The 22,692-nt window shown below is 41.0% G+C and overlaps 1 long non-coding RNA gene across 1 annotated transcript; it reads right to left on the bottom strand.

Annotated features, from left to right (window-relative positions):
• Positions 1–227: 227 nt before the first annotated feature.
• LOC122054942 lies at positions 228–1,779 on the bottom strand. Its single transcript, XR_006132848.1, has 5 exons — positions 1,427–1,779; positions 1,295–1,349; positions 1,115–1,213; positions 957–1,038; positions 228–351 (listed from the first exon to the last, which is right to left on the bottom strand). It is a non-coding gene; the product is annotated as an uncharacterized LOC122054942 (long non-coding RNA).
• Between the last annotated feature and the right edge of the window lie 20,913 nt (positions 1,780–22,692).

Raw genomic sequence — 22,692 nt, 5'->3', positions numbered from 1 at the left:
CATACCCACCTATGTACAGTCCACATCATATACCCAATCAGCATGATAATACCAGCCACCCGACAATCCCTACAAGACATACTCTACATGTGTAATCACAATAGAGTAGATATCAAGAGCTGAGACTATATATGAATTAAATAGATCATCACAAGGGTCAAACATAAGTATCATGCAGGAAAAACAGCAATCGATCATGATATAAGATAAAGCAGCCTAATCCATCCAATAATAATCATGCACTAAGTTTCAAAGAAACTATAAAGAGGCCAAGGCAGAAATACCCGCCTTGATATGCAGATCGTGTCCAGAATAAATTTCACGTTGAGACGCTCGCCTCGAAACAAAGTCCTGCGATCACATAATATATTTAGCTAATTACATAAGTAACAAATAGCTACATAAACTTCCCAATCTAATTAGGGAAAACCCTAATCGAAATAATTAACCTAATCCCTTAATCCAATTAGGTTCACTCCAACCAAATCTAATATCTGATTAATCTTCCAATTAATCCTCAATCCAACTTCTCCTAAATCCAAACTCATCATAAATCCTTCTAAATCTCCCGATCCATCCACGATTCAACCAAATCAATATATCACATAAATGCAACCAAAACTCCATAGTTAGCTCACCTTGATCCAAAACAAAATCCACACCCTTGAGGAAGAAATCCAAGGTTTGCTGTGGAGAAGAAAAAGAGCTTCTCCACCCATTTACAGTTGGTCCAACACAAATAGGTGCCCAAAATCAACACTTAGCATAAATCCAATACACAATCCTCAATTAATACATTCTCAATTAAGATTAAACCCAATAATTCATCCATTCTCTTAATTACCAATCCACTATATAGACACTGCCATCCAAACAAAACAACCTAAATCAATAGAAACTTAATCTAGCAATATACCAATGAAACCAATAGAATTACCCTACTGGACATTACTTACCTTAAGGTTTGGTAGCAAAATCCAAATCTCACAGCCCAACAAGACCTCTGCCGGCAGCTACCAAGAAGCCCTACACCAATTCCTTCCAAAATCAAATCCAACACTTAGCTGTAGAGCCATTACTTACTAAAACCTTAACATAACAATACAACACTCACCTCAATCGATCTCAAATTCCCCAGCCGAGACTCCCACAGCTTCCAGCATTGGAAACAAGACAGTGATCGGCACAAGCACTGTACCAACTAACACCTCCTCTGATCCAGAATAAGAAGCTTATCAAGATCGAAGTTAACTAATCAAGATCTTTGAAGCTTTACGATTTGAATGAAGCCTACCTTGATCGACTACCTCCGGATGGTGTTGTCCCAATCTGATCCAGCAAGTGTGGAGCTGCAGGTCAAATTCCAATGAACAAATCACAGAGAAGAACAAGGAGAATAACCGGCTGGGAGCGATGCGATTCAAACCTCGTTGTGCCCTAGATTGGATTTCCCCCGATCGAGCGCAAGAACCGACCGAGGAAGCGATCACACCTCTGGAAATGGCTTGGATATCTTCAATAACATCCGGCGACTTCCTCTGGTGACGCGTTGAAGCCGAGCTCACAGGTGGAGAACGCTCTCCGTCGGCGATCTAGGGCAGGAAGAGGAGGGAGAGGAAGGGAGGAGGGATCCACACCTCAAGAGGGAGAGGACGGAGAACCCGCCCTGCAAAGCTCCGGTGGTTGCTTGCGCCGGCGACACCGAGAGGCGGAGAGGAGAAATCGCCGGAGAGGGGAAAGCTCGGGTAGAGGGGTTATCGGTGAGAAGGAATCGGGAGAAAGAATAAGAATCGAGATTTAGACCTAGGTTAGCATAATTAAGGTCTAAGTCCATTCCCAAATCAACTCCCACTTAAATTGGGTATTCCAACTGAGCCTCCACTGTACCCAGAATCCATCCCCTCAAAACGGGTCATACGGACTCCGTTTAAATCCCGAAAAATTTCTAAAAATTCCAGAAAAATCCAATAAGATTTTTCATCCAATAATAATTATTATTTAATTTTATGGTATTTTACAAAAATAATAGAATGTGTGCATGTAAATAAGACTGTTATAAAAGAGTACCTTGTCAATGGAGAGAACCCCCTTTATATACCACATCAAATAACCTCCATAATCATTAGGTGGCAGAGAATGTCGGGTGTCAGAAGCTTCGAGTAAAGGAATATGTATAGCCTGGGAGACATATAATCACTATATAAGGAATCTTCCATGACTCGTGTGCATCACTTTTATAACTAACACCCTTAATGAGGTTGTTAAAGGAATATATTGTCATAATGTGTCAGCTAATAGAAAGTGTAGAGTCACCTTCGAGAAAAATTCCATTGAATGCTCATGTAACAAAAAAAGAATATTCTATGGCAAATAGTTGTTATTCTCTAACAGGATATTGCGAGTCTCTAACAATGTGGTCCCCCGAAAATATCCCGGCTAGATATTTAACCGACCCGAATGTTTATATAAAAGCAAAGTATTGAGTATGGTAAGACGTTCAACCCTTAAGACTGCTTGGATATATATTATGTAATGTTGGAGATTTGATTATGAAGTAATAAAGAATCAAGTCCCCTAGGTCTGGACGACCGACCGATACTTTCCTCCAATCATCCATATATTCGAGGCTTGTCCCTGAAATGATATCTGAGCTCTAGAAATCCGATTAGATTTTTTCTGAGATTTGCCTTGTATGTTTGTTCGGCGAAGATAAGAATATTGAGCTTTATAACTTTAGTCAATTGTATATCTGGTCGCCCATATATAGGAGGACATGGGAATAAACAATGAATGCCCATATGTTTGATTGGCTATCAAATTGACCCACTGTATACTAGGCACTCAGAGTGGAAGGCTAGGTCCCTGGATCCTATCTGAATATTACTCCCAGTCGACCTTGTGGTCAATTGGGACTCTCTTAAACTCGAATGGGTGATGGTTGGTCAAATATATACTGTGTCTTAATACAGGCAGGAAGCACTAGGCCCCTTTGATCCGACTGACTTCTAGGTCGGTCATTCTTGTACTGAGGGCCTTAGCACTGGATGAGGAACCAAGCCCTGTTGAGAGTGACCCCTGACTGCCACCTCCCTCCCCTTAACTTGGACTGTCACCTCACCTTGACTTTGACTGTCACGTCATACCTGGGTCCGTTCATAACATCTCGTATCACTAGCCTCCCTTTCAAGCCTAGTCGAAGGAGGCTTATAGCCGACTAGGCTTATAGCCGACTGACTAGACCCCAGTCTTATTTTTACCTTATCATCCTCTTTGTTGGTCCGACTGGATGGATAGACCTTTAATCTGATCATCCAATCAAGCTCCCATTTGAGCTTTAATGCTATAGTTAAGTGTATTTTTTTTAGAAAAATGCATGTCAGAGGATCGATACACCCAGTAGTATGCCATTGATATGTGAAAAGGCATTTTTCAGTGTAATGATTCGGCTATCTTATCCATCATAAATGCTCATTTATAAGCAAGTGTCATTTGTCCCATTAACACATTCTTTGAAGCAACAGCTGACACACGTCTTTTCGTATGGACCAATGACACATCTCCCTTGGCAAATCAATGGTTATCAATGAACATGCTATTTTAATTAGACGGTTGCGATGTGACCTTATTTTATGGATTTTCTTTAAAATTCTAAGTGGTGCAGAAACAAATCACTTGCGCTTTTTATCTTCTTCAGTTTTCTCTCTTCGGCGATAAACTTGTTCTTCCTTACGATCAGTAAGTTCCTCTTCTACTCCTTTGTTTCTTTTATAATCTCTCATGGCCCAGCAATCTTTTGCTCCCTAGCATACTTTCACCCATTCAGACTTCAATAACACCAATCGACAAATAGTCTATTTATAATTCAAAATCCCCATAAGCTATCAGAAGCAATCTTGAGGGTCCGATGTCACCATGAGTTTTGATGTTTGGGCAAAAGGTTTAAGTTAGGTTTACCCTTGTATTTGATATATGTATTTGAGTTGTGTAGATTTGTAGGATACATATATGACTTAGCTTAATGGCTTCGGGTCCGGTGAATGATAGTTGTGGACAAGGCAACAAGGACAAGCTGAGGGAAGCACACTTTGAGGCATATACGAAGGATTGTTGGTGCAATATCCCTTAGGTCAAGGTTGACTGGTTTGACCAAGCTTGAGTCTTGGTCATAGTTTCGATGTTTGACAATACATGTAGACACATGGACAATGCAGGTGTAGTTGTTCATATGGGGAGATTCTGATCAGGGACTGATCAGTGTGAATGAAAAAGAGTCAAGTAGGTATACTTGACTGGAAGGAAACCCTGGTGAGTGAAGCCAGGTGAAAGTCCTAGTGAGTGAAGCTAGGCAGATGGAAATCCTGGTGAGTGAAGCCAGGTGAAAGTCCTGGTGAGTGAAGTCAGGTGAAAGTCCTACTAAGTGAAGCTAGGCAGATGGAAATCCTGGTGAGTGAAGCCAGGTGAAAGTCCTAGTAAGTGAAGCTAGGAAGATGGAAATCCTGGTGAGTGAAGCCAGGTGAAAGTCCTAGTGAGTGAAGCTAGGCAGATGGAAATCCTGATGAGTGAAGCCAGGTGAAAGTCCTAGTGAGTGAAGCTAGGCAGATTGAAAACCCTAGTGAGTGAAGCTAGGTGAAAGTCCAAGTAGGTCAAGAGAGTGACCGGATACTTGGCATGAAAGAAAAGTCCAAGTGGGTCAAAGGGATTGACCGGACACTTGGTGAGGGAGTCCTAGCAGGTCAAGGGAGTGACTAGATGCTAGGCATGACGAACCAACAGGTTAAGGTTGACCGGATGTTGGTTTGGGAGGTTCGGGACTTGGTTTTGGGCAAAAACCAAGTGCTGGATCGATCAGTGGATCGATCCAGACCTTTTCCAGTGAACAGAAAGCCTCTGGATCGATCAGTGGATCGATCTAGAGGTCTCAATCGATCAGTGGATCGATTGGGACGCTGCTGCTTCGCGCGATAAACGCTGGATCGATCCGTGGATCGATCCAGGCATTTTTCCAGAGCATAGAGGCGCTCTGGATCGATCCAAATCCTCCCCAATCGATTGGGAATAATCGAATCGATTGGGATCCGACCGTTGAGTCGTATTTGAGCCGCAAGTGAGCGTTGTCTTCGGCATCTCTTCACCGATTCATTTCAAATCTTCATCAGCTCCTCCACAGTTCTTCTCAAGCTCGAGATCGCCAATTCTTGAAGGTTCTTGGAGGCTCTTCCAAGTCAAGAGGCGGATCAAAGCAAGAAGAAGAAACTAGGGTTAGGGTTTGTGCACTCATTGTAAGCTTGTAAGCTTGTATTTCTTTACTACCCTTTCTTCTTCTTGTATTGAGTCTTGTAGGGCTTCTCCGCCTTTGGTAGTTACCATAAAGGAGAGTTTTATTAGTGGAGGGTGTGTGTGTTGGTGTGGATCCTTGGACCAGTCACCTCTTGTGAGGTGGATACCAAGTAAACCAACCGTGTTAGCGTTGTGTGATTTGTTTCTGTATTTTCCGCTGCACATCTTCGAAGAAACAAGCAACGCCGAACACCGGGCACGCGACGAGCTATTCACCCCCCCCTCTAGCTACTTTTGATCCTAACAAGTGGTATCAGAGCAAGGTTGCTCTTCATCACCGGAAGGGGCAAACATAACAAGCAAAGCTAGAGGGTGAAGAAGTTGAAGCAAAATTGTCAAAGTCAAAGAAATTCAAAAGCTCAACTTCTACAATGGAATTCCGAGATGGGCTCGGATTCGACACGAGGGTGGCTCCACCATACACTTCCACGAGCTTCGATTCTTGGAAATCAAGAATCAAAAATTTTCTTATGATGGAGATAGAGCAATGGTTTGCTCTTATGGAAGGCTTCGAGGCTCCAACAAACTCCAAGGGCAAGCTTCTCAAGGAAAGCAAATGGAGCTCAGAGCAAGTCCAAAGGTGCGAGGCCAATGACAAAGTGACCAAGCTTTTGGTAAATTTATTGCCAAGCACCATCCTTTGCAAAATTGGAGAATTTGAAGATGCAAAGGATTTATGGAGCAAATTGGCCAAGCTTCATGAAGAGATCCCCTCCACTGTACAAGAGCAAGAAGTATCCAGAGAGGGTGACTCTTTGGAGCAAGACCAAGAGGAGGACTCTGAGGTTGAGAGAAGCTCAACCTCCGAAGAAGAAGTCCAAGAAGAAGCTTCATCCTCAAGGGAATGCATCGAAGGGAACAAGGAGGGAGCATACTCCTTGTTTCGTATTCAAGATGATGAAGCCTCCACCTCTAGGATTGAGGGGGAGCGATCCTTGGTGACGCCGGATCAAGAAGAAGGAGAAGCCTCTACATCCGGATCAAGAGACGAAGAGGAGGAAGAAGATTCTACATCTACAAGTCAAGAAAAATCAAATGGAGGGGAATCAAGGTCCGATCAAGAGGAAGCTTTCACCTCCGGATTTAAAGGAAAAGATGCCACCCCTACAAGCAAAGGTATAAATATTTCAATTAATAATAAAAATCATATTATATGCTTTTAATGTAGGGAACATGGGCACTACAAAAGTAAGTGCCCTAAATTGGCCAAGAAGAAGGGCCAAGTGACACCTAAGGGCAAGGAGAAGCCAAAGGAGACCATCCCCGGAACAAAGAAGAGCAAGGAACACATTGTGTGCTTCTCTTGCAATCAAAAGGGGCATTACCGGAGTCAATGCCCTAAGGGGAAGAAGATGGTCAAGGCTCAAGGAGGAAGCTCAAGTCAAGGGGGAACCTCTAAGGTAAAAAGGAAGGTAACTTTTATTGAGCCTACCCCTTTACATTATGGTAAAAAGCATGCTAGTTCTAACTTATATCATTTTAATGCTATTTACCATAAGAATAGAGAGCATGGTAAAATTAAGGAAAATAATGTAGCTTACCATGCTAAAACTACCACACATAGGATTAGGAAGGTAGATAAAAATCTAGGCAATCACACTAAGGACCTTAGCTACAAGCCTAGAAATAAAAATACTCATAAATTTAATGGAAAACCAAAAACTAAGGACTTAGTGATAGAAAATCAAGTCTTGAGGTCAAGGCTTGATAAAATGGAAAAGACCCTAAAAAGGATGGAAAATATCCTAAAATGACAAAATGAGCATAGCCTAGGTCTAGGAGCACAAAGGTCATCTAATGGTCATAGGGGTTTGGGATACAAACCAAAGGCTAAGAAGGATGTAATCTCTTACCATAAGGTTCCATATAGTTATGGAACCAACCCTAGGTCTAGTGGTCAAGCCAAAAATACAAGGGAAGTTATCCCTAAAAGTATTTTTGCAACAAATGTGACTAAGACTTCTAAGAAGTCTAAGAAAGTCACAAAGAAGGTTACAAGGGAAGCAATCCCTAGAGTTGACCTAGAAAAAGTGACCAAGACTTCTAAGAAGCCAAACAAGGTCACTAGAAAGGTATCTAGGGAAGTTATCCCTAGTGAATACCTAGAGCATCCAAGGAGCACCAATAGGTGTTGCGTTCCTAGGAGCATCTTCTCTACCCCATAGATGGGTTAGAGAGTATCAACTCTAAGAAGAAGGGTAGTTAACCTAACTTTGAAGAAATTGACACTCAAGGAGCATTTTCAAGGTTTTTGCTAACCTTTGAAAATGAAATGGATTTATTGTTACTCTTGGAAAGAGTAAAATGTGCTATAAAGGAAGAAATTTGAGATGACTTTAAATGGCACAAGAAATCAAGTGTTAAGAAATACCAAATTGGGACTTTGGTATTGTCTTAGGAATTTAAGGCAAATCTAAACCTTAATTTAAAGTGATTACTCTTATGGGAAAATGAAATATGCCAACATTTGAGGAATGTTTTAAATTTTTAATTGGCATAATTAATTCAAGAGATTAAAGAAATGTCAAGTTGGGTTTTGGCATTTTCTTAAGGAAATTGGGCAATCTAGGGTTTATACTTTAGGATTAGCTAAGGGTTAAGGATACTTAGATAGATAATCTAGATATATTTTAATTATGCTAAATCTTGCCATGTTTGGTTGCCCATTATATGCCATGACATCATGTTTTATTTGTGCATTCATGACTTATTATGAAAAACTCAAAAATATCATGTCATGACATACATACATCATGTAGTTATAGGAAATTTTCTTCTGAAAATTATTTCTTTTTGATGTATGTCATAACATTAATCATGCATTAAGTTTAATTCCTTGTAATTAAGGACAAATAACATTTAACAACACTTATTAACAAGTGACATCCTAGGTGGATGTCTAATATCTCTAAAATGCCTAGATAGATATGCATGATCCCTAGGATAGGGCAAAACCAAAATCTCACATCTCACAAAGACCTATAAGATGACTTGTATGTGTTTTAGTACACATTAGATACAAGTGAGATGTTAGGATGATGAACAAAACTCAATATGTTGATTTAGTGCATTCTTTTGAGTTTTAAGTTCATCAAAACACTTAGTTATGTGTTTTCCCATCATTGGGAAAGCTAATGTACAAGTCATGTGCATTAAGCCCAAGGAACATGGTGGGATATTGGTTTTGAAAATATTTTTAAAATGCTTTTGGAAAACCTTGGTGAAGGCTATCTTTTGATAGTAATCATCATTGAATAGTTAGACACAAACTTGAAGAAAACACTAAAGTTTTTGCAAGTTTGTGTCAATCTTTGAAAATATGAAGTATTTTCTTAGAAAACTATTTTTCCATGATAAAGTATACCCTAAATAATGTCTACACAAATTTTTACGAGTTTTGGAATTTTGTAGAATTTTATAGGGGTTTCTGAAATTGGCTGAAATGGAATTTCAGCAATTTCAGGCCTCCAATCGATCAGTGGATCGATTGGAGTGCCTCAATCGATCAGCCGATCGATTGAGAAGGCATTTCTCACGAGCAGAAGCTCGCTGGATCGATCATCCGATCGATCCAAGAAGACTGAATCGATCAGTGGATCGATTCAGCAGGGTTCAATCGATTGGAACCCAACTCCAATCGATTGAAGATGCTGATTTTGGCTGGGAAAGCTTATTTTCAGCATTTTTGAACCTACTTTAGTCTAGGTAACCATTCCTAACCCCTCAAAATATATTTGTATACATAAAAAGGGTATTTTCGTGTGGAAAACAAGGATGGATTGGTTAAGAAAGGCTAAGTTGAAGTTTAGGTTGAGGTTTGTTTCAAATTTTGAATATTTGAACCTCAAAACTTCTAAAATTGGGTTTCCTAAAGTTTTAGGGATTTCAAGTCATTGTTGGTGCAATGACAGAAGTTACCACCATGCCTTTAGGGGGAGGGACTCTTTAAAGGCATAAAAATTATTTTTCATGAACCTTGGAAGGTGGTTAACCTTCCGTTAAGTGAATAATGCTCAAGGATGGGCATTTGCCTACATTGAGGAAGAATGTAGGGTTAAGGATAAATGAAGGGTATGAGACCTTCATTTGGGTCATTAGACCATGTTAATGCTCCAGAGCGAGCATTATTTGAAAATGAAGGGAATGAGTCCTTCATTATCGTGTTGGTCGCAACGAGTGAAGTTGTGAACAACGATGAGCAACTCTTCAGGGGGAGAGTTTTTCAACAATGGAGCATTTGTTGAAGTGTGCCCAAAATTGAGGCACGGGTTAATGTGCGCTCAAAGATGGGTTGATGTGTGCCAATAGGGGGAGAATGTGTGGTTTAAGTTAGGTCTTCATTACCTATAGGGGAGGTCATAGGGGGAGAATGAAGGGAACCAACATTCATACTTTGGCATGAATGGAGTTAAGGCTATGGGATTAGCTTAACTCAGAATGGTCCAAACTTAAAGGTATTGTCAAACATCAAAAAAGGGGAGATTGTTGGTGCAATATCCCTTAGGTCAAGGTTGACTGGTTTGACCAAGCTTGAGTCTTGGTCATAGTTTCGATGTTTGACAATACATGTAGACACATGGACAATGCAGGTGTAGTTGTTCGTATGGGGAGATTTTGATCAGGGACTGATTAGTGTGAATGAAAAAGAGTCAAGTAGGTATACTTGACTGGAAGGAAACCATGGTGAGTGAAGCCAGGTGAAAGTCCTAGTGAGTGAAGCTAGGCAGATGGAAATCCTGGTGAGTGAAGCCAGGTGAAAGTCCTGGTGAGTGAAGCCAGGTGAAAGTCCTAGTAAGTGAAGCTAGGCAGATGGAAATCCTGGTGAGTGAAGCCAGGTGAAAGTCCTAGTGAGTGAAGCTAGGCAGATTGAAATCCTGGTGAGTGAAGCCAGGTGAAAGTCCTAGTGAGTGAAGCTAGGCAGATTGAAAACCCTAGTGAGTGAAGCTAGGTGAAAGTCCAAGTAGGTCAAGAGAGTGACCGGATACTTGGCATGAAAGAAAAGTCCAAGTGGGTCAAAGGGATTGACCGGACACTTGGTGAGGGAGTCCTAGCAGGTCAAGGGAGTGACTAGATGCTAGGCATGACGAACCAACAGGTTAAGGTTGACCGGATGTTGGTTTGGGAGGTTCGGGACTTGGTTTTGGGCAAAAACCAAGTGCTGGATCGATCAGTGGATCGATCCAGACCTTTCCTAGCGAACAGAAAGCCTCTGGATCGATCAGTGGATCGATCCAGAGGTCTCAATCGATCAGTGGATCGATTGGGACGCTGCTGCTTCACGCGATAAACGCTGGATCGATCCGTGGATCGATCCAGACGTTTTTCCAGAGGACAGAGGCGCTCTGGATCCGTCCGTGGATCGATCCAAAGCCTCCCCGATCGATTGGGAATAATCGAATCGATTGGGATCCGACCGTTGAGTCGTATTTGAGCCGCAGGCGAGCGTTGTCTTCGGCATCTCTTCACCGATTCATTTCAGATCTTCACCAGCTCCTCCACAGTTCTTCTCAAGCTCGAGATCGCCAGTTCTTGAAGGTTCTTGGAGGCTCTTCCAAGTCAAGAGGTGGATCAAAGCAAGAAGAAGAAACTAGGGTTAGGGTTTGTGCACTCATTGTAAGCTTGTATTTCTTTACTACCCTTTCTTCTTCTTGTATTGAGTCTTGTAGGGCCTCTCCGCCTTTGGTAGTTACCATAAAGGAGAGTTTTATTAGTGGAGGGTGTGTGTTGGTGTGGATCCTTGGACTAGTCACCTCTTGTGAGGTGGATACCAAGTAAACCAACCGTGTTAGCGTTGTGTGATTTGTTTCTGTATTTTCCGCTGCACATCTTCGAAGAAACAAGCAACGCCGAACACTGGGCACGCGACGAGCTATTCACCCCCCCTCTAACTACTTTTAGTCCTAACAAGAATGACATTGGGGCAAGCTGTGAGCTTGAATGCATCTGAGGGATGAGAGCCAAAGGATGACGGTTTGAAGGTAAGAGGTCAAGGCTGCGAAGAAGAGTCAAGTGAGTCATGAGAGTCCGAGTGTAAGAGAAATGTACTCTTAGAAAGGGAAACCCTAGGTTTAGGATTTTACCAGTCGACTGGTGATGGGATCAGTCAACTGGGGTAGTGCACAAAATGTTTCTGTGCCCAATGGTTAAAAGGATCAGTCGACTGGTGGTGACATCAGTTAACTAGTAAAGAATCGTTCGCAAAATCGTGGGTTCTGTGGAAGACCATTGGCCAGCACCAGTCGACTAGTGAAAGCATCAATCAACTAGTTCCCAAGCTTTATATAATGGAGCTTGGGGTGGCCAACCTTGTTTGATGAAAGTAGACTTGGTTAAAGCCTAATTAGAGTCTTCAAGCCTTCTAGCAATCCGTGTATTCTTGGTCGAGTTGTGATGAGGTTTCTCCACCGACAATGAGAATTGTGCTAGCAAAAGTTTTCGGAGACTAATCCACCGATGGATAGGGATCACCCACCTTACAAATAGCCATAGAGTAGGAGCAAGTTATCTCTGAACCACGTAAATAGATGTGTATTAATTTTCTTTCTTCTTCTTGTCTTTATAGTTTAGCTTTTGTATTCATATTTGTGTTATTTGTATTCCGCTATGCTAACGAATACATAGGAAGTGATATATTGGGGTAAATGTCTATTCAACCCCTTCTAGCCGGCCAAAGATCCTCAACAAGTAGTATCAGAGTGAGGATGCTCTCCATCAGACTAACCGTCGAGGAAGCTAAGGATGACCAGCTTGATGGTTCTGCCAAAGTATGAAGGAGGAAGTCTATGGGACATCACCTTTTAGATGGTGAAAATAAAGAACTTCTTCGAGATAGATTGAGACACCATGATGGTTGTCGAGGAGTCATTTAAAGTCCCAAGAGATGAAAAAAAAGGGAAGAGACTACAACTACGTTGTTAAACGGAAGAGCAAGCCTCATGATCAAAGGCAAATTCAAAGGTAATATCAATTTTAATCGATATTTTACCTAATGATATTGTGAGCTATGTAGGTGAATACGAGAACGTCCATGATTTATAGAGCAAAGTGAAGAAGGTTCTAAGTGAAGAACCTATGCCTACACATAAAGAGGAAAAATCCGAAGAAAAGGACGTAGTAGCTTAAGTGGTGGTGGAGCAATCGGAAGTTGACTCATGTTCAATATTTGAGGAGAAGAAGAATGAGAAGAATGAGGAATGTCATCCACAAGTGTGGATGAGGAAACATCATCAACGGTTGAAGAAGAAGCAAAGACGGATGAAGAAGAGGTATTGGAAGTAGTCAACCTTGCTAGCACCTCCACCGAAGTGAAGTCAAATGACCACATTATTTGCTTATGATACAATGAGAAAGGACACTACAAGAGTAGATATTCATTGGATAAGAAAAAGATAACTCTTAAACCTAATCAAGTTATTTTAAATACTAACATGAGTTGTAGGAATGAAGAAGCCCAAAAGAGGAGAATGTATATAGTATGTTTCACGTGTCAGGAGAAGGGTCACTACCACACCAAATGCCCTAAGAAGAGGGAGATCAAGAAGTTAGAGCATTTGAAGAAATGGAAGAAGAAGAGAAGCTTAAATCAAGGGGGAGATTCAAGGGTAAGGGAGGTATACCCTAATTTGAAATGTAATTCAAATTGTTGTTTTTCCATGCATGCTAGGAGAAATGATTTTGTTAATCATAGTATACCCATGCATAATTTTTTCTTTAAGTATCATGATAGAAGTAGAATAAATTTCAAAATTAACCCTAAGGTACCTATGCATGATAGACCTAAACAAGTTAGATTCTCATTACCTAAGGAAAAGAAGGTAATGGAGAACCTAGGTAAAAATCCCAAGAACGAGAGACATATGCCTAGAAAGATGGATAGGTCTAGGAATGTCCAAGGTGGACAACAAGAATCTAGAATTAGGAATCTAGAAAAGTAGAATCAAACTTTGAAGGCAAAGTTTGGTAATTTAAAAAAAAAATCCTAGAGAGATTCAATGTTGGATCTAAAAGGTTAGGTATGGTGTTGGGTAGCCAAAGATCGAACAATGATAGATCGGGTTTGGGATACCAATCTAGTTGTTCCTACAAGGCCAAAAAGAGATGATATGCTAGGGTAGCAAATGATAATGGCAAGGGAGAGTCATCTAAGGCTAATGAGAAGAGATATGGTAGGATTCCATATGATTATGGCAATGATGATGTGTCTAAGGTTAAGAAGATAAGGAAATCTTCTAAGGGACACCATTGTGGTTTAGCCATAATATATGAGTCGCCTAGGGAGACGGTTAAGGTTAAGAGCTCTAGAGGGAGCTCAAAGAGTCAATTTGAGACTCATGACCAATGGATCTCAAGTGGATATTACTTGGGAGTCTAGATAGGTCACGAAATGTGCCAAAATGGTTTAGAGATGAACTTGAGTCTAAAATCAAGGGAATTGGCAAAATTGAGTTAAGTTCATACATGGAAATATGACATTGGGTCATATGACATGAAAATTAGTTTTTGATATATAGATATCATATAAAATAATGTTAGGGATGTATTATGCTTGAGTATGACCAAATACATCAAGATGAAGCTAAAACTAGAATTTTAGGTCAAGATTCAATTGAATCATTTAGATAGTTTTGAGTTTTGTGTCAATTTTGGGATCTGAGATATGTATATTTTTAAATATATTTTTTCTAAGCAAACATGGGTAAAATAGAACTCTCTATAAAATTTGACAATTTTGGATGTATATGGATTTTTTAGTGTATTTTTGAAGTTAAATCAGAAATGTATTTTTAGGCTGAAAACAGGGTAAAAGTCGACTGATGCAGATATCAGTCGACTAGTAATAGTATTTATCGAACACAAAATGATTCTGTGAGTTGAATTCGATAAGGGCAGACAACTGGTAACTATATCAGTCGACCGGTACAAGTCTGAAATTATTTTTCAATATTGGATTTTACCGGGACAACTCATATAGGTGTATGAGATTCTTGGGGGATAAATACATGAGTTTAGGGTTAGTTTAAATGATCAAGTTTTGACTATTGGGATATTGTTGGAAGATTTTTGATATTAGGTAAAGGAAGAGAAGTAAGTTTAAGTGTGAAAAACCTTAAATACCTTTGCAATGAGAAGTTCCTAGCTTAATGAGGAGCTTAAGTGTAGGGAGAGCCTTGTGATAGGTTCTTAAATATCCTTGTGGTAAACTTTCTAATTTAATAAGGAGCTTAGGTGTAGGGGAAGCCTTGTGATATGTTCTAATGCATGTTGAATATTTCCTTAGCGATGTAAGTCCAAGTGTGTAGCCTTGGTAATTGAAGTCCAAGTGTAACTTGGCATGGTTGATTGCTATTATATTTTCCCTAACTTAAACATATTGCCAAACATCAAAAAGGGAGAGATTTTTTAAAACAATCTTGAGGGTCCGATGTGACTATGAGTTTTGATATTTGGACAAAGGATTAAGTTATGTTTACCCTTGTATTTGATATGTGTATTTGAGTTTTGTAGGTTTGCAGGATACACATATTACTTAGCTTGATGGCTTCGGGTCTGATGAAGGATATAGCATCCGAGGGACCATGGACAATACAGCAAGGGCAAGCCGAGGGAAGCACACTTCGAGGTATATGCGAAGGTTGGCATTAGGACAAGCCATGAGCTTGAATGCATCCGAGGGACGAAAGCCAAAGGAAAGAGGCTTGAAGCCAAGAGGTCAAGGCTGCAAAAAAGAGTCAAGTGAGTCATGAGGGTCTGAGTGTAAGAGAAATGTACTCAAAAAGGGAAACCTAGATTTAGGATTTTACCAGTTGACTGGTGATGGGATCAGTCGACTAGAGCAGGGTACAAAATATTTTTCTATGCTCGATGGTTGAAAGGATTAGGCAACTGGTGGTGGCATTAGTCGACTAGAAAAGAGTTGTTGGCAGAATTACGGGTTCTGCAGAAGATCGTTGGCCAGCACCAGTCGACTGGTGAAAGCATCAATCAATTGGTAACAGTAAAATCCGCTTGTTGATTTTCCCAAGCTCTATATAATAGAGCTTGGGGTGGTTGGCCTTTTTTGATGAAATTATACTTGGTCAAAGTCAAATTAGAGTTTTCAAGCCTTCTAGCAATCTGTGTATTCTTGGTTGAATTGTGGCGAGGTTTCTCCATCAACAAGGAGAATTATGTTGGTCGGGTTTCCAGGGACTAATCCATCGATGGATAAGGATCGTCCACCCTACGGACAGTAGTGAAGTATGAGCAAATTATCTCTGAACCATGTAAATTGATGTGTATTGGTTTGCTTTCTTCTTCTTGTCTTTGTAGTTTAGTTTTTGTATTCGTATTTATATTGTTTGTATTCCACTGTGCTAATGAATACGTAGGAAGCGATAGATTGAGGTAAACATCTATCCATCTCCCTTTCTAGCCTGCCAAAGATCCTCAACACAAACTACCATATTCACCTTCCAAACTCCCAGGATCACCCCCATTGTCATCCTTTGGGCTATGTTACCTTCTTTAAGGACTAGTTGAAAGCTGGTTTGTATTTTCCGATCCCCAGTTTCCTTCCTGAGATAAGTTGTTATTTCAACATCTCTTTCTCCCACTTTGCTCCAAATGCATTCTGCAGCATGTGCGGGATGTTTATTCTATTTCTCTTGTACGACATTCTGCTGACTCCTCTTAATTTTTACTTGTTTTGTACCCCCAAGAAATCAGAGTCAGGGGTTTTTCTGTTTCAATCTCGCCCGAAAACTGTGTTCTTCAAGGACTTGCCTTCTTCCAATAAGAGCTGGAAAATTTGTTTCTTTTTTATTGAACTGCCAGAATCTGTTTCCTGGACTACCGCATGGCGGTCTAACCTTCCCCCTCTTCCCAGAACTTGAGAATTTTAAGATTGACCCTGCCTTTATCTCTTTTTCCAAGAAATTAGGCGGTGTGAAATTCAAAGCTCCCAAGTTGCTATAGGAAGAGCTATTATATTTGTTTGAATTAAGCCTATCCAAGTGAAGCTTTCGTGCTCCTTTCGTAAGTCTTATCAACTTGTCCATTAAGTTGACACTAACTAAAGTCTTTCTTATTTCATGCAGTGGATGCTTTCTAAGAGTCTGTAGCTTTCGAGCGTCTTCAGTTATAGGAGGACGAGCTACTTTGAAAAGAGCAACAACTACTAGTCGAACTAGAGTAACAGTCGGCCGGTCCTTCTGGTGGGGTGTCCACCAGCCAGGTGGCCAAATCTGGTGAGATGGTTGCCCAGGAAGAAGTGTCAGTCGACCTTCTCCCGTCATTTCAAGATTCTCTATCTGATGAGGTGGAGGCACCATTGAAGAGGAGGGCAAGTGACGTTGACTTATCCTCGCAACACAAGTTCCTGAGGGGCGAGTGCCCCCCCTCACTGTCCCTTCCCCTCAACTTACACTTGTCCGGGAAGAGACCCCAGCGCAATCTTCTGAGCGGACTTTGTCTGCTCATCCTTCGATATCAGTTCCCCTCTCGAGCAATCTAATTCAGGAGGTCACCTCCCAGCCGATCGGCTCTCTCAGTCAGTCGACTCTTCAAGCAGGTCGGCTCAACAACCTACCACTCTCCCCGTCATCCCTCTCGCCAAGGCTCCTCCAATTATAACTGGGATTGAGCCAAAGAGGCTATACAAATTCTCCGCCATCTATGACCTACTATCTGCCATGGCCATAGCTTCCCTATTATCTCCCCCACTGGTCAGCGGTCGTAAGAGATCAAATGATAGAGGCCTGGGAGGCTGCTATGAATCGATTGGGCGACATTATGCCGATCGAGATAACAAACAAATACTCCTTCGACTTGACTATGGTATGCTTTTACCCCTTTGCTCGGAGACCGCTGAGGATAGGCTCCGCTCGGAGACATCTTGCAGGGTGAACATAGTGGCCGAGATGGACGAGAAAACTACAGAAATCTAGCATCTCTTTGCTAAGCTAGAGGAAGCAAATGCCACACATGATGTGGAGTTCAAGGCTCAAACTCAATTGGTGTCCGAGCAGCAAAAAAATTTAGACATCCAAAAGGCAGAACTGGTGTCCCTTCGGGCGGACTTAGGTGTTTCTTCTTTAGTTGCCTCTAAATCTGAACTAGTGGGAGTTTCTTCTGAGCTAATAGTGTCTCGGGCAGAGCTAGCGACCTACCAGGCAGGGGAGGATGAACGATTCGAGACAAGAAAGACAATCCTCTTCTAGTCACGCGATCTCGTTGTGCCCATCGTTGACTCCGTCAATAAAGCTCTACTCCTTGGAGCCAACGGTGCAATCACACAACTCAAGGAGGGGGCATACTTACTATCTGAACCCCCCGCTCGCTTCCTAGATCGCCAAAGACTGATTAAGGAGCGCACATCCGACTTCTTTTCCATTCTAAAATAGTCTTTCTTAATTCTCCCTTGAACAAAGAGTTTATGTAATTGAGCTTCATTTTCATGTAGCTAAGATGCTATCATCTTTAATCTACTTATGAGTTGCGCTTAGTTGTTTACTATTATTTTTTTCCCGTGTGTTCAACCTCGTGTACTAAGTGACTTAGAAGTCTTATTTCTTAAGTAACAAAACTTTGAATGTTTGATTAGGTCTTTAACTGGTCAAGTATATTTACTCGGTCAGGTGTATGATAAAGATCACTCGAGTAAGGATAGAGCCTTCACGAGACGTACGGAACTAAGTCCATCTAGGGATAAGATCGACTAGACTCTAAGGTTCAACCAGCCTTAAGGTCGATCATTTATTTTGGTAAAACCCACTTAAGCATTTGAGAAATGAAGTCTTAAAAACCCATCCAAGCTTAGAACTAACCGAGGTATAAATGCCTTGAGCATCAAATACTAAAAATAAATGTTCATCTCGATGCAGGTGCCAACTCTTCGGAGTGATGATTTACCCATCACATACGTTATAAATATGCATTCCTGATTGGTGACATATGGCCACACACCATATTCCTCTAACACAACCACCGGTGCATAGTTTTCAAGGTGCACGTCACTTCAACTCCTAATCTAATAACCATGATCGTTAACCTACCTTTTTGTCCCTGCGATCCAATGGTCCATATTAAAAAGGAATTTGAAGGGTTTCCTTAAAAAACCCTTTAAAAACCCTAATACTCTCGTCTTCCCCACCTTCTTCTTCCTCAACGAGTCTTTACGTTTGTGAATTCCAGTGAACTTGTTCCTCCTTGTTCACCCACTTTTGATCTTACTCGATTTCTCTCCTTAGTTTCTATCATGGATTCCTCCAGTCTAGCCTATACCCTTCTTGTTTCACAATTCCACAGAGCAGACATTGATGACAGATGTTTCAATTACAACATCCCTCCCTCCATGCATATGATGGTGCCAATTTCTGAGGCACGTCCCCATCTTCCCCCTGCCAACTACATAACCTTCTTTAAGGAGTAAGTGTAGAAAGGCTTATTCCCTGTCGACAATCAGTCATTTTGAGAGGGTCCACTCTCAAGTTAGTGATTTGAAGTCTAAATATTTGTTTTATTTGTCTTCCCACTCTGGTGTCTTGGCCACACGCTTGGCAGCAGAAACTTTCGTCCGTGCTGACCTTGGGTGACCTTAATAGGGAGCCATCCTTTTGCACAACCATATCAAAATTGACCATGCTAATTTGATATTTTTGTACTACTTCAAGAGGAATTCCTATATATGTTGGAGTTAAGTCTAGCTAAATTCGAACTGACTTCCTCCTTTGGTAAGAAATATATTTTCTCTCCTAAATTTTGAATGAAAACTTCTCCTCTATTTCTGTCATTTGGCCTATATACTTTCTCTCCTTGATTTTGAACAGCGAAAACTATCTCTAAATCTTTCCTCTGCAATAAAACTCTAGTAAATGAAGATACTTTAAATCAGTTGGGCGAGGCAATCCTAAAGAAGTGTGAGGCCGAACGGGCATCTTCGTCCTCCAACCTCCCTCTGACAACAACAACCCCCTCTGGTCTAGTGACTCAGATGTCCCACTCATAAAAAGGTGCCTCTCGGGTGCTCTAATTTTGTCAGAATGACCAACTCTCGAGGAGGTCATTGACGAGCCCCCAGCTCCCTCCACTTGGGGAAAAGAGCCAATGGTTGCGGTTCATCCTCAACCGGGCCAATTACTTTAAGGTCACCCGATCCTTCCTCTACACCTTCATCTGCCCAACCTCCTTGACCAGTCGAGGCAGCTTCCAAACTTTCATCTCCCATCCACCTAGTACTGCCAATAAGTTGTGCACCAAGCACCCCTTCTCCTTCCAGATTTGGCTCCCCTCAAGACTCTGATTACTAATTTCTCCTTACATTTGGTTTGCCATCCCAATAGTGGGTGACTTCCACTCCGCTATTTTATGGCGTGGTGAAGTTGAAAAGCTCATTATCTGAGGCATGGACCAATGCGACGAGACATTCGAGGGAGTTGGCAACTTCCGAGAAAGCGGATGAGTATGCTCAGAGTGCTAATATGATAAGTTTATGATATTTCTTTTAGTGGATAAACTTTCTCTAATAATATTTTCCACACCATTCTTTCTAGTTGTATGCCTCCAGATTGAATTTAAGGCATCTAGTGGTGGATTTGGAGAGAGATAACAAAGTTTTGAAGGAATGCGTGGAGAAATTAGAACTCTCTACTTTCAACCCGAGCGGGGAAATGACCTGGTTGCAAAAGGAAGTAGATTATCATACCGGGTTGCTATCGAACATGGGGAATACCTTGAAGGAATCCCAACAGCTGGTGGATTCCCAACAGACGGACAAAAGCAAATTAGAAATCCTATTGAATACCAGTGAGTCCAAGCTCCGAGTGGTAATAACTATGAAATACAAAGCCTTATTCGACCTATCTAAAAAGACCGCTTTGCTAGAGGAAATAAGAATTTCTCATTCTCGGGGATCAGCCGAACAAACCAAAGAATTATTCTCCAAAGATATGCTAATCCTGGAACAACAGTACAATTTGGGCACGCAAGAAGCCTGGCTAGAATCAATGCAGACTAAACTAGATTCTGCTAAGCCTGAGCTGTCATTTTACAAAGCTGACAAAAATGAGCATTTTGATATGAGGTGAAAATTCTATTTCAAATGACCTCTTTGGTAAATTTGATTAAATGTATGCTATACTTATTTGGATACCTTATACTTGCTGTAAAGAATGGAGCTTAATGCAAAACATGTATTGATCATTAAGGAATCATATCTGTTTTTTTCTTTTATGCCATTTTTGCCATTTGTTAATACTTCCTTCGTGAGATGAAATCCGGATAAGCGCTTCCTCTTAAGAAAGGCCCAATAATGCAGAAATCCAGAGGTTAAATATATATGTGCTTATTATAATCATACCGAGCTAAATGACAATCTGGGTTGAATAACGCCACTGAACGAAACAATCAGGTCGGTAATACTGAGAGGACCTGATGGAAGCATTACTCTGATCGACGTAGGATTTAATATTTAGATGTATGGGCCCATTTTCTTGTAATCTTTATTAAATGATGTAATCCAGGTAAAATAAATTCATTGTCTCTCGAGCTTGTTCACTTATAACCCAGCTTGATGCTCGAGAGTTTAGGACATGGCGCGGGAGCATGTTCACTTATAACCCGACCTAGTGCTCGAGGGTCTGGGACTTGGCACAAGAGCATGCTTGCTTATAACACGATCTGGTGCTCGGGAGTCTAAGACTTGGCATGAGAGCATATTCGCTTATAACCAGATCTGGTGCTTGGGAGTCTGGGACCTGACGCAAGAGTATGCTAGCTTATAACCTGCCCTGGTACTCGGAGTTTGGTATTCATAAAGGCACAAGAGCATGCTCGCTTATTATTCGACCTAGTGCTTGGGAGTCTGGGACTTAGATCTTTTGAGATAGTTGCTTGTATTTTTCATTAAGTGCCAAAATTTAACATACTACATTAATGCATTATAAGCGTACTCTCAAACTCTATAGGGTTGTAGATGATTCACACTCCAAGGTCGCTCCAACCTTTTTCCATCTGTTTCTTGGAGATAATAGGAGCCCGAGGCTAACTTCTCCATTATTTTGTATGGTCCGCCCCATTGTGACTCTAGTTTGGAAACATTACTAACCTGCTTGATTCGATTCCAGACCAGGTCGCCTACTTGAAAAAAATCTTGGAATAACTTTTTTATTATAGTTTTGCTTCATTCTTTGGTGGTAGGTCATTAGTCGGGCTGTGGCCTTATCTCATACTTCCTCTATCAAGTCGAGCTCCATAAGGTGTCGGCTATCATTGTCTTCGTCATATAATTGTCTCCGATCATATTCCACACCAACTTCAACTAGGACAACTGCTTCACCATCCTAAATGAGATGAAAGGGGGTTATACCTGTTGCTTCGCGAGGAGTAGTGCAGTAAGCCCATAGTATACTAGGTAATTCATCAACCCAACTTCCTTTGGCATGATCAACTTTAGTTTTGAGGTCTCTAATAATTTCTCTATTGGTGACTTCAGCTTGGCTATTTCTTTGAGGATACGGCATTGATGTAAAGGTACATAACTTGAGCAGCATTCTTTAATTTTCTAGCCTAGAGTTATCATCCATTATCTGAGATGACCTTGCATGGAATCTCGAATCGACACATAATATTTTTCTAGAGGAATTTGATAATCATCCGCTCGGTAATCTTAGCCAGAGACTCTACCTCCACCTATTTAGAAAATAATCCACTGCTACCAATAAGAAATTATTTTTAGCGAGTGTTATGAGAAATGGCCTTACGATATTCATGCCCCACTGATCGAATAGACAGGAAACCATTGATGTTTTTAATAACTTTATGGGATAATGTGGAATAATCTCGTACTTTTGACATGATAGGTAAGTTGTTACCAATTTGACAACATCAGCCTGTAGAGTGGGCCAAAAATACCCGGCCAGTAATATCTTCCAGGTGAGTGACCGGCTACTTGCATAGCTTCCACAAGAATCTTAATGCACCTCTTGTAGGATATACTACACATCTTCGGGGCCTACACACTTGAGTAGTGCTTAGGAGAAAACCCTCTTGTATTGATGGTCTCCAATCAGAGTAAACTAATCGTCTCTCTTCTTATTCATACATGTTTATTCCCGGTTGGCTGGCAAGACACCCTTTTGGAGAAATAAAATTAATAACATTCTCTAGTCAATCTGTAGATCTAGCTTGACCTGTCTTTTAATGTGAGATACCAACAACGTTTATTCCATAGCTTTGTCCAGAGCCCATGGAACTATAGTAGAGGCCAACTTGGTTAGATTATCTACTGTTTGATTTTTCAATCAGGGAATCTTTTGTATAACTACCTCCTGGAACTCAGTCTTCAATTTGCCAAATGCCTTTGCATAAAGTTTAAGTCAT

This window comes from Zingiber officinale, chromosome 1B, assembly GCF_018446385.1.
Source record: "Zingiber officinale cultivar Zhangliang chromosome 1B, Zo_v1.1, whole genome shotgun sequence".
NCBI classification, from domain to species: Eukaryota; Viridiplantae; Streptophyta; class Magnoliopsida; order Zingiberales; family Zingiberaceae; genus Zingiber; species Zingiber officinale.
This window is presented reverse-complemented; position numbering and strand designations above follow the sequence as displayed.